The sequence below is a fragment of the Myotis brandtii genome, unplaced genomic scaffold (genome assembly GCF_000412655.1).
Source record: "Myotis brandtii unplaced genomic scaffold, ASM41265v1 scaffold902, whole genome shotgun sequence".
NCBI lineage: Eukaryota > Metazoa > Chordata > Mammalia > Chiroptera > Vespertilionidae > Myotis > Myotis brandtii.
The window spans coordinates 2,121,429-2,136,130 of NW_005371709.1; the positions used below are offsets into that span (position 1 = coordinate 2,121,429).

Consider the following 14,702-nt stretch of genomic DNA (forward strand, 5'->3'; position numbering starts at 1 on the left):
ATCAACATTTACTTCTCAATTGCTGTGCAAAACCTTATTTAAAATTCTGCAAATCACCAATATCATTTCATTATAGTTTCCATCCTTTTTTTTTTTTTTTTTTTGCCATGTGCTTCAGCAGCACACAAGACAATTATCTTCTGACAGATGCTGTGACTGACCCTCTTGTTACTACTAAAGCCTTCACCCTACACATCAGCTTCCCAGTTGCTACTGTCTACATGTGAGAGTCAGAAGCTGAAAGACTGAAAAGATCATCAGAGGATGTAGGTTAGAAAAACATCTCACAAAATAACAGGTCCTACCAATTTACTAAATTTTCTTTAAAAAAAATTTTAATTGAAAATAACACCTACAGAGTAATATTCAAAAAACTGAAATCACTTTCACTAGATATCTATTTTTCATTTCCAAGTTTTTGGAGAGATTCATTGTTTTTTTGTTTTGGGGGGTTTTTTAAAATTTTTATTTATTGATTTTTGGGGAGGAGCAGGGGGAGGTAGAGGGAGAAAGAGAAACATCGATTTGTGGTTCCACCCATCCATGCATCCATCAGTTGATTCCTGCACGCACCACAACCAGAAATCAAACCTCCAACCCCAGCACATTGGGATAACACTACAATCAACTGAGCTACCCGGCCAGGGCTTCTTTACACTTTACTAAAAACTTAATTGATTATCTATTCTTTAACCCAGGGGTGGGGAATGTCCACTGTATAAGGCCTGTAAAATCATTTTATCTGGCCCTGCCAAGGCATTAGAGATGAGTTAATTAATAAATTGACCAAATACAGCAGGCTAATTTTTAAGTTGATAATTTTGTATGGCCCGAGAATGATGTTATAAATATCCAAAGGCCCTTGGCAGAAAACAGGTTCCCCACCCCTGCTTTAACCCTTACAATAACATTCCATCTTTGCTGATCCCTACATGAACTATAGGAAAGCTAGAGCTTAAAAGAATGGATATTAATTTTCTGTTTTTCCAGTGGAGAGAGACTGAAGAAAGCAAAGCTAGTAATCCCACTTTGAGAACTAATTCCATTATTTAACCAATCCCTGTTCTCTTTACAACAAACACCAAAATTAAGACAGACCTAGAGAATAGAAGCAAGAAAATCTTCCAAAGAGCCTGTCTTTTAGGAAATTGCCACTTTCAAACTTGTTTTACATGCGTTACAACATAAAATGACGGAGAAGAAACAAAATATAAGCAAACAAATATTTAGAGTAAATGAACAGTCTTTCTATAAAATATGCATAAGCCCTGGCTGGTGTAGCTCAGTTGGTTGGGCGTCGTCCTGAGCAACAAAAGGTTGCTGGTTCAATTCCTGGTCATTGCAGGCTTGATCCCTGGTAGGGGGCATGCAGGAGGCAGCTGGTCTATGTTTCACTCTCACATTGATGTTTCTCTCTCTCTCTTCCCCTCTCTCTTCCTCTCTCTCTAAAAATCAATAACATTTTTTCTAAAAATATATGCATAAGTATACTTAATTGACTTACCAAATAAGTGACATTTTTTGAGCAATAAAACTCTATAACAGGGGTGGGGAACCCTTTTTCTGCCAAGGGCCATTTAGATATTTATAACATCATTCGTGGCCATACACAATTATCAACTTAAAAATTAGCCTGCTATATTTGGTCAAACATTTCATTAACTCACCCCTAATGTGATGGCTGAAACTGCTTCTCTTGGGTGAGGCGTGTGATGTTAGCTGGTATTGATGAAGTTGCTACTCGCAACTGCTTTTCCAGGTTTGTGTAGATCAGTCTGGAGCGCAGTCGACTCTTTGTTATGGTAAGTTTTGAAAAGAACTGCTCGCAGCAATAAGTTGTTCCAAACACAGATGCATATTTCAATGCATGTCTCCTCAAAGTGGGAAATTCATCGTTACTTATGTAACATTTATAGAACTCAAGCAGTGGGACATTGTTGTACCTAGCTTTCAGCTCATCATTGCTTTGCAGCTGAATGATTTCGTGTTGTAGGTTATCAGGCACATCAGCTGGTTCTACATTGAATGGTGTAGCAAAGATGTTCAATTCCATTTGTTTACTTTTCAAGTCCTTGAATCTTTCATTAAATACCTCAATTAGTTTCGCATATTCATTAGCATATTCAAGTGTTGTAGAAGGCTTTTGTCCTTCCAGAGTGGGGAAATGCATTGTGTTATTCCTTTCCAGTTGCACTTTCCACAGCCTTAATTTAGCTTCAAATGATATCACCTTTGAAAGCAGGGTGCTGAGAAGCTGGTGGGGGCCCTGTAACTTGACATTCAACTCTGAGAGGTACTTGGTAATATCCACCATGAATGCTAGATCACACAGCCACTTGCTGTCAATGAGTTCCCTGACAGGTTTTCCCTTCATCTCCATGAACTGCCTGACTTCATCCCGCAGTTCATAAAACCTCATGAGCATGTTCCTGTGGCTCAGCCACCGCACTTCACAGTTATAAACAAGATCACCGTACTCAGAGTGAAGATCATTCAGTAACTCCTTAAACTGGAGGCTGTTAAACCCTCTGCTTTTGACAAAATTTATGCATGACACTACTGTTGACATTACACTGTTAAGCCGTAATGACTGTGCACAGAGACTTTCTTGGTGTATGATGCAGTGGCATATAATTAAATTACTTGGATCAAGACTAAGACGATTCAGTTCTTTCTTGACCAATGAAATTAACCCTTTTTGCGAGTCAACCATGGCTGGAGCTCCATCTGTAATAAGGCCACTTAACTTTTCAAATGTTAGCTCAAATTTTTTCATTGATAAAACAAGTCTCTCAAACAAATCCTCACCTCTTGTAGTGCCATGCATGGCTTCCAGTGACAGCAGTTCCTCACGCGTGTCAAACTCTGCAGTTATCCCACGAACGAAAACAGCCAGTTGGGCAGTATTTGTTATGTCCGTTGTCTCGTCACAAGCCAGAGAGAAAAATTGGAAATCTCCTGCAGAATTCTTCAATGTCTTTTCAATATCTTGTGCTAAATCAGTAATCCGATCTGAGACGGTTCTCCGAGACAAACTAACACTTTGAAACAATTTTACTTTGTCTGGTGCTAACAACTCTGCAGCAGCCACCATGCACTCTTTCACAAACTCTCCCTCTACATGAGGCCTCAGCTTCTTTGCTATTAGCTCACTCACTACATAACTCGTCTGAATAACGTTGTCTCTGTCACAACGAGGCTTAGTGAAAGCAGCTTGTTGTAATTCCAAACTCCGCTGAAGAGCATTGATTTTATCCAGACGCATTTGGCCTCCCAATTCACTGAGTTTAGCATGTTTTGAGCTGTAATGACGCTCCAGATTGGCTTTTTCCATTACTGCTAACATATCGCCACAAACTAGGCACACAGGTTTGCCTTTGACTTCAACAAAAAAATAATCATTTGTCCATTTCTCTTGGAAAGATGGACGCTCTGCATCAACTTTTCTCTTCTTTGTAGTCGCCATTTGTAGGATGTCACACCACTTAAGCTTTAATAACTATCCAGTGTGTGTGTTGATTATTTTGCTTTAACTGCTGTTCTAATCCTGCATTTTGGATTTGGAACATATGCAATGTTCGTATCATCATGTCATCGACACTTGAGGTCTTTTCTGTGTGCTGCTGTAATTTCATTAATCTTCATCTGAGACTGTTTTGGGGAGGATTGTTGATGGTGGATGTGTGGATAAAGGTTGGATTGAAGTTATTGTCTGTGTCAACAAAGTCGACAACATCGTCTTCAATCATCAGAGGCAAGATCCTCAACATTGTGAGGAATCATCTCATAGCATCTCATCTCATGACTGATCGCCATAGTTTCCTGTTAACACTGTCCCAACATGTACACTCCCAGCCTGCCTGTCACTGACTGTCCTCTGAGTCACCACAATACAGACAGACAGGCTTAGGTCAGCAGACAAGAAGCTTTCATGTACTCCTCCGTGTCTTGTCTATCTTGTAATGGATGTTCCTTCGTTCCTTGCTTGTCCCTCAAAATTTACATTATTGCCCTGGCCTATTGCTCAGTGGTCAGAGCACTGGCCCACAGCTGAAGGGTCCAGGTTTGATTCCCAGTTAAGGACACTACCTGGGTTGCAGGCCCAATCCTGGCCCCAGTTGTGAGTGTACAGGCGGCAACATATCAATGTGTCTCTCTCACAACAATGTTTCTCTCTCTCTCTATTCCCCCACTTCCACTCTCTCTAACAAAACAACAACAAAAAAAAATAAATGGGAAAAAATATATCCTCGGGTGAGGATTAATTAAAAAAATTTTTTCATTATTATGATTCACTTAATATAAACGTATGTTGCTATGAAAAAAGCTCCTACATCTTGAATTTCGAGTCCTGCCTGCGGTTGCCTTGGCAGGGCCAGACCAAATGATTTCAAGGGCCTTATACAGCCCATTGGCTGGATATTCCCCACCCCTGCTCTACAACAAACAGACTCTGTCTGAAGAAAAATGGTACAAAAATTCCTTTCTGATAGATGCAGCAGCCTCACCTGGAAAATAATAATAATAAAAGTCATTTTTATAAAAATGTGTAATCATTTCTTTGAAACTTGTCTGTGCACTTAACTTACATTATCTCATTTCGTGACTACTAAGAGTTTAACCCAGGATTTACCACAGATTTTGCAAGAAAAATAAATACACACACAAAGTACTTTTTAGAAACTCATCAACAAAACAGAATAAAGAAATGTTATCTTTCATTCTCGGTCTTCTGAGAACTGGTCTGAGGGGGCAGAAACACCAATTAACTGCCATTAAAAAAAAAAAAAGAGGTGTACAAAACAAAATAATACAAATGATCAAAAACACAAAAAGACATTCAACTTCCAGGCATTACTATAGTTCTTATAGGATGGCACATAGTGGATGCTCAGTAAGAATACGCTGAATGGAAGTTTGAATAGATGGATAAAAAATAAGCATCATCAGTTAGCAAAGAAATAAAAAATAAATATATTCTTTAATGCCCTTCAAACTGGCAAAGATTTTTTAAAAAGCGTAAGATCCTGTTTTGGTGAATGTAGACTGAAAAATTATATAGAATGAAAAATTATACACAACTTTAATGTCCATCTATATGGGCCAGAGTAAATAAATTATGGAACATCTATATCATGGAAAACAATACAAACATTAAACAGAATAAAGTAGCTCTACAAATATTGACATAAAGATCTATAAACATGTTAGTAAGTTTTTTAAATGGCAAATTTAACAAGAAGTGTACAAAACCAATAAAAAGAAAACATTCCTGTGACACAAATATAGATTTGAACAAATAGATATTCCTTGTTCTTAGATAGGAAACTCAACACAACTCAACATCATCCAGATGTCAGTTCTCTCTTCATTAATTTATTAATTTAACATAATCCCAATAACAATCCTAATACATGCAAGCTTTTTTATGGCGACAGCTGCTACTAAAGTTCAACAGAAAAAACAAACATGTAAGAATAGCCAATAACACAGTAGAAATTTTAGAAGCTAGCCCTCGATATACTATAATTAAAACTGTAATAATGGTGCAGGAATACAGACTGGTGCAAAAGAACAGAAAGTCCAGAAATAAATTCAGTGGAAACTTAACATATGATAAAGGTGGCATCTCAAAACACAAGGGCAAAATTGTACTTTTTAAAGAAAACATTATAAGTTCACACAATATTCATTTTAAAAAACTCCAAATGAATCCGAGATCCAAACATAACTAAAATCATACAAGTACTAGAGGAAAATGTGTAAATTCCTTTTTATCCTGGGTAAAGGAAAAGGTTTCCTAATTATTACCCAAAATTCTGATGCAATGAAAAATTGGACTACATAAAAGTCTAAACAAATACACACTTACACCCTAAAGAAACAAAAGACAACTGGCAAACTGTAACATATATCATTTATAACGAGCTAATTTCCCTAACGTATTTTTTTTATTCTCAAAAACTGAGGGAAGGAAAAACCCCAAAAAACCTGATAGAAAAGTGAATAGAAAGATACAAGAGCCCTGCCAGTGTGTCTCAGTGGCTAGAGCATCGGCCCGCACACCAAAGGGTCTCGAGTTCCATTCCCAGTCCAGGGCACATACCTGGGTTGTAGGTTTGATCCCAGGCCCCAAGGGAGGCAACCAATTGATAATTGATGTGTCTCTCTCACATCGATGTCTCCCCACTCCATCCCCCCACCCCCAAAGATTAATGGAAAAAAATATCCTCGGGTGAGGATTAACAAAAAAAGACACAAGACAATTCACACAAAAAAAGATATTAAAATGACCTTCATGCATATTTTGGAAAGATGTTCAAACTCACTAATAAGAGAAGTGAATATTAAAACTATATGGATACCATTTCTTACCTATAAGGTTAACAAAAATTAAAAGGTATAAAATAACACACTCTGATGGTAATGTTGTGGGGAAACTAACACTCTCATACATTACTGATGGGAATTCAAATGTGTACAGCCCCCACAGCAAGAGATCTGGCAATATTTTAAAACTATATATGCTTTTGAACTTTTGACCCAATCATACCATTTTAGGAATTTACCCAAACATATACTTCCAACATATGAAAAGATATATATGGACAAGGTTAGTCACTGCAGCACTGTTTGTCAATGCAAAATATTGGAAAAAGCATAAGAGAATGGTTAACATCCTCACAATAGAGTACTATGCAACTGTAGGAGGAAGGAAAAGACAGAGGGAGGAAAGAAGGGAGGAGAGCGAACTCTACAAATTGATGTGGAATGGATTTCAAAATATGTTAGGTGAAAAATGCAAAGTACAAAAGAGTATCTATCTATACTAGTACTATGGTTCCTTTTGTGTAAAAAAGAAGAGAAAATAAGAAAATATACCTGTATCTCCTCATTCATGGGGGGAAAATACATAGGAAGGATAATTCAGAAAATGATGAGATTGGTTACCTATATAGAAGGTAGGCGTAAACAGGGTAGAAAAGAAGGGATTTAAAAAAAAAAATGGGTGACACTGCTCTAAGTATATATATTTTTTATACAATTCTGACTTTTGGAAGACTATTAATGTTTCACATACTCAAAAATAAATAAGATCAATTAGGATGAAGAGAAAAACTTAAAATGCAAATAGAACTGAACTGTACTTCAAATGACTAAGATAACCATGCAAGGGAAAGAATAATATTGGGGAGAGAAAACTAATCCAAGTAACTTTTGAACATGGTTTTTATATCAGTAATGTCCAAAAGTAACATAATAGGAGCCACATAAATAATTTAATATTTTCTAGTAGCCACATTAAAGTAAAAATAGGTAAAACTTTATTAATATATTTTATGTGATATAGCTTAAACATGTCAATATATAAACAATATAAAAAATTGTTAAAATATTAATTCCTTATTTCATACTAAGTTTTCAAAATCCAGTATATATTTTACACTACGACAAGTTTCAATTTATGTGGTTAGTGGCTACCCTATTGGGCAGTGGAGATTTACTAGTAGACTAAATGATTATGCTTTAGATTTATGCTAAAGGAAAAAACTATCAACAAATATTGAACTCTATTTACTAGGTGTCTTTCATACCTTTATTGACTTCAGAGAGGAAGGGAGAGGGAGATAGAGATGGAACATCAATGATGAGAGTCATTGATCGACTGCCTTCTGCATGCCCCACACCAGGGACCCGGCCCACAGCCCGGGCATGTGCCCCAACCAGGAATCAAAACATGACCTCCTGGTTCACAGGTTGATGCTCAAACACTGAGCCACGCCAGCCAGGCTACTAGGTGTCTTTTAAATAGTGGTATGAGCTAGCAATTCTTAACCTATTTTCTGATATTCTAGAATTGAGCCAGTAAGTAAAAACATGAATAATGGGGCTAGGTTTCTGTTAAGAGGAGGAGTTATAAAGATAAAATGAAGGCTAGAATAAATTCTGTAGTGTTGGATTAGAATCAGTGGTGTAGACACAAACACACATATTCCTATATCACATGTATCTATTTCCCAGATACCTGCTAAGAGGGCCTACAAGTAATGACACACAGCAGCAATGAGGACATCTAGAATTCAGGCCCTGGCTTATAATGCCATTCTCTATTAAAAGCAACCAGAAATCCTTGAAAAAATAACTCATTCTAAGGCTTAGGCTGGGAAAGTCTAGGATGGGCCTAGAACATCTTGTTGTGGTAGAAAGTAGAAAATTTTTAAAATAACAAGAGCAATCCGAAAGGAGACAGATCATCTTAGGGGTTCCCACTGGCCAAATCAGGGACAGCATCAAAATAATGAAGTAAAGTAGTGTTATAAATAAGCATAGGAAAATGATGGAATTTAAAAAATCATCATTTAGAAACCATCATGAAAATGATTAAGACAGAAATCACTAATAGATATTAAAATCAGTGAGTAAAAGTTCAAGAAGTAAGAGAATATATTTATAGTTTCAAGTCTTTTGTCAAAGATACTTCAAAATTACAAAATGTGAATGTAGTTAATTCCAGTTAAAATGACTAAATGGTATATTTTATGTTATATATATTTTATCACCAAAAAAACTATGAAAGAAAAAACAGTTACTTCACACTAGAAAACCTAGCAGACATTACCTTAATGAAGTCATAACATTACTTCTGTGGTACTCCTGCCAGAAATGGATAACCTGAATCCAATTATGAGAAAATATCAGATAAACCCAAATTAGAGGCATTCTACAAAATAACTGGCCTGCAGTCTTCAAAAATGTCAATGTCATGAAAAGAACAAAGAAAGACTGAAGAAATGCTAGAGATTAAAGGAAACTAAAGAGCTATGACAACTGAATGCACTTCATGATCTAACATTTTCTTTTGCTATAAAAATACATTATTGGAACAATGGGTGAAATTTGAACAAGTCTATAGATTAGATGGTAATATTAAATTAGTGTTAATTTCATGATTTTGACAACTGCACTGTGGTTACATAAAAGAATGTCCTTGTTTTTAGAAAATGCACTCGCAAATATTTAGGTACGCAAGGGAATAGGTATGTACCTTAGCCTCAAACAGTTCAAGACACACACACACACACACACACACACACACGAGAGAGAGAGAGAGAGAGAGAGAGAGAGAGAGAGAGAGAGAAACTGTTAATATCTGAGGTACTTGGGTAAATTTTTTGCACATTTTGTAGTCTGCAATAATGTCAACATAAATTAAACAGGAAAAAAGAGATGTTAAGCACAGTACTTGGCACGTAATCTGCATAAATGATAGCTATTAGACGTTATTTTGTAATCCAGAATATTATCTCTGGATTCTGCCCCCCAAAATTCTCAACTCAAGACATACACTTTTATGGTGGGAAAGAACTTGTAACAGCCCAACTGCAAGCCAATTATTAACATTACATATATTCTTTTCTAATAGGCAAATTACATATTAAGGAGTGAAACAAATCTTTTGCCCATATTTTTGCCTCTGCACCAAGTTAAATGGTTATGAACTATCAGCCATTTGACTATTCCAAAAAACCATACCATCATATTCACTGGTTAACCTGTTACTTGGGAACCTTACTAGATACCAGAACCTGCTGTTTCCAACAGTGCATCTCTGCTTCCATATTTTTAACCCTCGTCAGAAACCAACTGTGTTTGACATTACAAAAAAAAAAAAAAAAAAAAAAAAATACAGAAGGAACAACAAATATTTATAAAACTGAAGAGTGAATTTGAAGAATGGAAAACTATACAGAAGGCTAGCAAAAGACAGTGAAAAATGCACACCATGAACTGGGAGCAACTGGCCCATGTTTTATTGAGGAGAAAATCCTCTCCAAATTCAGTCTTACTGCTGCTGAGCAACACCCTATAACTTCTCTTCTATCTAAAGCTCTGACAACTGGAATTTCTCTGTAATTCAATAAGCTCTTTGGAGTTACCCAGGCTTCATCCATCCTGCCAGGAACATCAGTGGAGAACTCTGTTTTCCCCACTAAGAGCACATTTTGTGGTTGGTGGCATAGGAGTAGGGTTCTCTTTCAAGACATGAATAGTCTAGTTCCATTTCTTTTCACTTTTCCTATGAGTGGGAAGTCTGCAACAGATACATTTTCAACAGCTAAAAGTAATGTCTAAATTATAGTTCAGGCTAGTGGTTTTCAATGTCATCCTGCAAGTCACCAGTTTAATACATAATGTGAGGGCTAGTCCTATATTTATAAAGTTTTATAATTAAAAATATATACTTTTACTTTCAGTATTCGCTCATTTACTTCTATTATGTCTAATGAGCGCATGAATGCCGAACCAACAATATAGCAGTCTTATTCATTCTGGTGAGATATTTTGTGAATGGTTAGTTAATAGGAGCTAATGAGGACAGGGTCACAGATTCAAACATGTTGGCCAATTAGCTTTGCTGTGTTTCAGGGTTCCATGGTCACGATCAACAACCTTAACCTTGGCTGAGGGAAGAAAAATACACTGATCGTGTAAAGCATTGAGGGAATGAACATAGATGTATCACCAAAATCCATAACTATCAGAAAAATACAATAAAAACTGAAAATAGTAGTAACACCACCATCTATCTAAGCCTGGCTAGATTTACCGAGTTCAAACAATGTCTAAATTTTTCAGTCATGCAGGTTGGTATTATTATCCGTTTTACAGATCATGAGAAAATGAACTCAGAATGATTATAGGAACCAAAGTCACAAAATAGTAAACAGCAGAGCCTAGGTTCAAACCTTGATCAGTCTGACTCCAAAGCTTATGTTATTTTCACAATACCATACTGTCTCTCCAGAGCATGTCTTAGGGACATAGGACAATCAATAAAATGTTCTTATTCAGAACTATTCAGCAGTCATCACTAACTGAGCTTCACTATGTACAGTTAGATACTATAGCTGAGAATGTGTCTACCTTCCAAAAACTTCTTTTAAGTAAGAGTCAAAAAAATATTTAAAACACAAAAGGAAAAACACATTACGGCACACAAAGTAGATTTTAATGAAAGTGATCACTTACATTTTTGTATACAAATCTGTAGTGAAAAATATCTTGCTGATTCATGAATAAGAATGAAACTGACAAAGCAGAAGCCAGGGAATACCACATCAAAAAAGAGAGTAAGGAAACATTTCCTAAACATCTGAGTCTACTAACATCTTGCAGTCAACAGGTTGAAAGAATTTAAAATAAATATTTCATTTCTTAACCAAAAGACTCTACTTTGACCAACAAGTCAGTTTTCCCTACTAGGTTTTTCTCCTAGTATCTCTAAACTCTCTCACTCCTTGCAAATACACACAAACCAAAGCCACCATCAGCATCAGTCACCAAGAGTTTCCGCCGTCAAAAAATGAAGTCACCCCTGAATGGATAAAAAAAAAAAAAAAAAAAAAAAAAACAAGACCCTTACATATGTGGCCTATATGAGACTCATTTCAGTCGAAAGACAGACTGAAAGTAAAAGGATGTAAAAAAAATATTTCATTAAAATGGAAACAAACAAACAAAAGCTGGGAAGAAATAATTATCAGACAAAATAGACTTTAAAAGAGGGGTGGGGAACATCCAGTCCACGGGCCTTATTATAAGCCCCATAAAATCATTTGTTCTGGCTCTGCCAACGCATCAGGGATGAGTTAATTAAATGTTTGACCAAATATAGCAGGCTAATTTTTAAGTTGATAATTTTGTATGGCCCCAGAATGATGTTATAAATATCCAGATGGCCCTTGGCAGAAAAAAGGTTTCCCACCCTGCTTTAAAACAAAGGCTATAATAAGAGACAAATGAGGACCCAAGCAATTCCACTTCTGGGCACTTATCTGAAAACAAAACTCTAACTCGAAAAGATGTATGTACCTCTATGTTCACTGCAGCATTACTTACAATAGCCATGATATGGAAGCAACCTAGGTGTTCATCAATAGATAAATGGATAAAGAAGTGGACACACACAGACACGGGAATATTACTCAGCCATGAAAAAGAATGAAATCTTGCCATTTGCCAAAACATGGACAGACCTAGAAGGTGTTATGCTAAGTGAAATAAGTCAGAGGAAGACAAATACTATATCATTTCACTTACATGTGGAATCTAAAAAACTAAACAAATGAATAGACTCATAGATACAGAAAAACTGATAGTTGCCAGAGGGGTGAGGGGATGGGCAAAAAGATATAGGGGATTAAGAGATACAAACTTGTAGTTATAACATAAATAAGTCACGGGGAAGAAAAGTTGTCAATAACATCACAAAACTTTGTATGATAACAGATGGTTACTGGACTTTTCGTGGTGATCACTTTGTAAGGTATATAAATGTCAAATCATTATGCTGTATGTCAACTATAATTTTAAAAAGCTTCACATTCAAAAAAGAAAAAATGATGTCACCCAGTCTTCAGGACCCTACCCATTAAGATGAACTTTAAAGTCAATTAGTCTGGCTTAAAAAAAAAAGTTGGGGAGGAAGGCAAGACAAAACAATGCTCTTATAAAAGTCTGTCCTAATCAATTAATGGTCAATATCTAAGTCGTACACAGATCATTGTTCTGCTAAAATCTACTATGTGCAGACAGAAAACTACATTCTTACTACAGGTTATAAATGAAACATCACGTCCCAAAAATCTTTTCACAACAGCATTTTGGAAACCTCTAAATGTGAAAAGCAGCATAATATAATTTTTACATAAAATGCAACTGCTTAAAAAACAAACAAACCTGCAATCTGAAAACTTACAATATTTTAAGTTTATGGGTTAAGGATAGCTATCCTCGTTTTACAAATAAAAATAGGAATCTCAAGAAAATACTAAAGTTATGTTTTTATCATCATCGTCATCAGTTACAATAGCAAAAGAACGAGCACTTACTCCAGGCACTACTAAGCTCTTTATATTCATATCTCATTTAATCTTTATAGACACCTTGCGAGGTACACGCTATTATCTCCATTTTAGAGATTGGTAAACAGTCTTAGAGAGCAATTTGTCAAAAGTCATAAATATAAGTCACAACACCAGGACTTGGAACTCAAATTGGTTCGACTTTGTACATTCAACCGATTCCCTGCACAGCTAACCTCTTTGCTTTTCTGAACCACATTCAAATAGTTTTCCACCAATTATTTCAGAATAAATACAAGTTAAGGTTACCTAACTACTACTGCTCCAAACCCATAAAAAAATTTATTATAAAATCCCCATTCTCTAAAAGGGGAAGAAAACTGAGACCAAAAGCCACCTGCTTAGAGTCTCAGAGCTTAAGTGCCAGAAAAAGAAACAAAATTAGAATACTGGCTGTTTATATTCTGAATTGGAACTCTGAGGCAAAACAGGCACACGTCCCTAGGATAGGTGAGCATAACCCTCTCGTGTGAGCCGGTATGCACACAGGTTAAGGGGTTTGTGTAGGAATCAGAGCGGGGTCAGCATTGGGAGTCTCGGAAAGGGGGGGAGAGACACAAGACCTGCTGAAGACAGGCATTAGCTGAGCACCGAATCTGAGATACTTGGCACCTGAAATAATGAGACAACAGAACAAGGAGGGTAGACAGGTGTGTCTGTGTTGGGGGGAGGGCCGTGTCCAAATCCTGACGGCCCTTAAAACCCAGACGAAGTTTAAAACTGACTCCGCAGGTGACAGGCGGGGCCCTGAAAGCACCTCTTCCCCGGGAACATGGCACAAGCACATGTGTACGGCTCACCTTCGTTTCTAAAGGCACCTGCCACCTGTGTATTAACTCATTTCATCTTCATCAACAGCATGACCCTGTTCCAAGTTTAGGAAAAAAACACGAATGTGACTTTAAAATGCAACTGACCTGGACTTAACGACGGGAGGCTACGGTCACATGGGACACGGGCTTTCTCACACTGGAAGGCGGGCAGGCCAGGGCTACTGTCCCCGCTTTCCTGGAGGGAAGCCGGGCCGGGGCTGCGGGGAACGGGCTACAAGGACCACAGGCCCGGCAAGTGGAGACCTAGACGCCTCCCCGGACCTCAGGCTCCCATCCTGGGAGTCTTCCCTTCCGCCACTCCGAGAGGCGGCTTTACTGCTGAGGAAAACTAACGCTCCGGCACAGGGTGTCCCGAGGGCCGCCCCAGAAAACCAGGAAGTGCCTCCTCCCGCACCGACTGCTCACTCCCAGCGCATAGCCCACGGCTCCCGGGCAGCGGAGGGAGTGGACTCACTCCACAGGCTCGCACCCCGGACACCGCTCACGGCCCGGGGGCGTCTCCCGACGGCCTCTGCGGCCCACAGCCCCGGGCCCCCGAGTGGCGACGGACCCACTCAGTACCTGTTGAAACCCAGAAAAGAACGTCCCCGCTACAGGGAGTTTGGGGGGCGAGGGCCCTCAGCGGGCACGCACCCCCAGGCAGAGCCAAAGGGCCTCGGTAGGACGGTAGGGTCCCCCGCAACCCCAGTCCCTCGGGGGTCGAAGGGCGGGAACTGCCCAGTAACCTCCGCCCCAGGCGGGGGCCCGCCCTGCGTGTCACGTGAGGAAAAAATACCGGTAGCAAACTAAAGAGAAAGGAACTCCCGTCCCAGGTGTGAGGGGAGAAGGGAACGCCACGAGCCCCAGCTCAGGGTGCAGAGGGAGGGAGGGAGGGACGGAGGGAGGGATAGGGCTCGGGGCAGCTCGTTACCGGGCGCGCCGTCGCTCTCCGCTTCCGCCACCA

At 38.4% G+C, this 14,702-nt stretch overlaps 1 protein-coding gene across 5 annotated transcripts in view; it reads right to left on the bottom strand.

The window, feature by feature from the left end:
• R3HCC1L (R3H domain and coiled-coil containing 1-like) overlaps positions 1 to 14,702 on the bottom strand; it is a 70,605-nt gene that overhangs the window by 55,453 nt on the left and 450 nt on the right. For 2 of the 5 annotated variants that reach the window (XM_005885383.2, XM_014532713.1), the window contains exon 2: positions 14,670 to 14,701. The gene's annotated coding sequence lies outside the window, so the exon portion shown is untranslated. The other 3 variants (XM_005885385.2, XM_005885384.2, XM_005885382.2) reach the window with 3 other exon arrangements.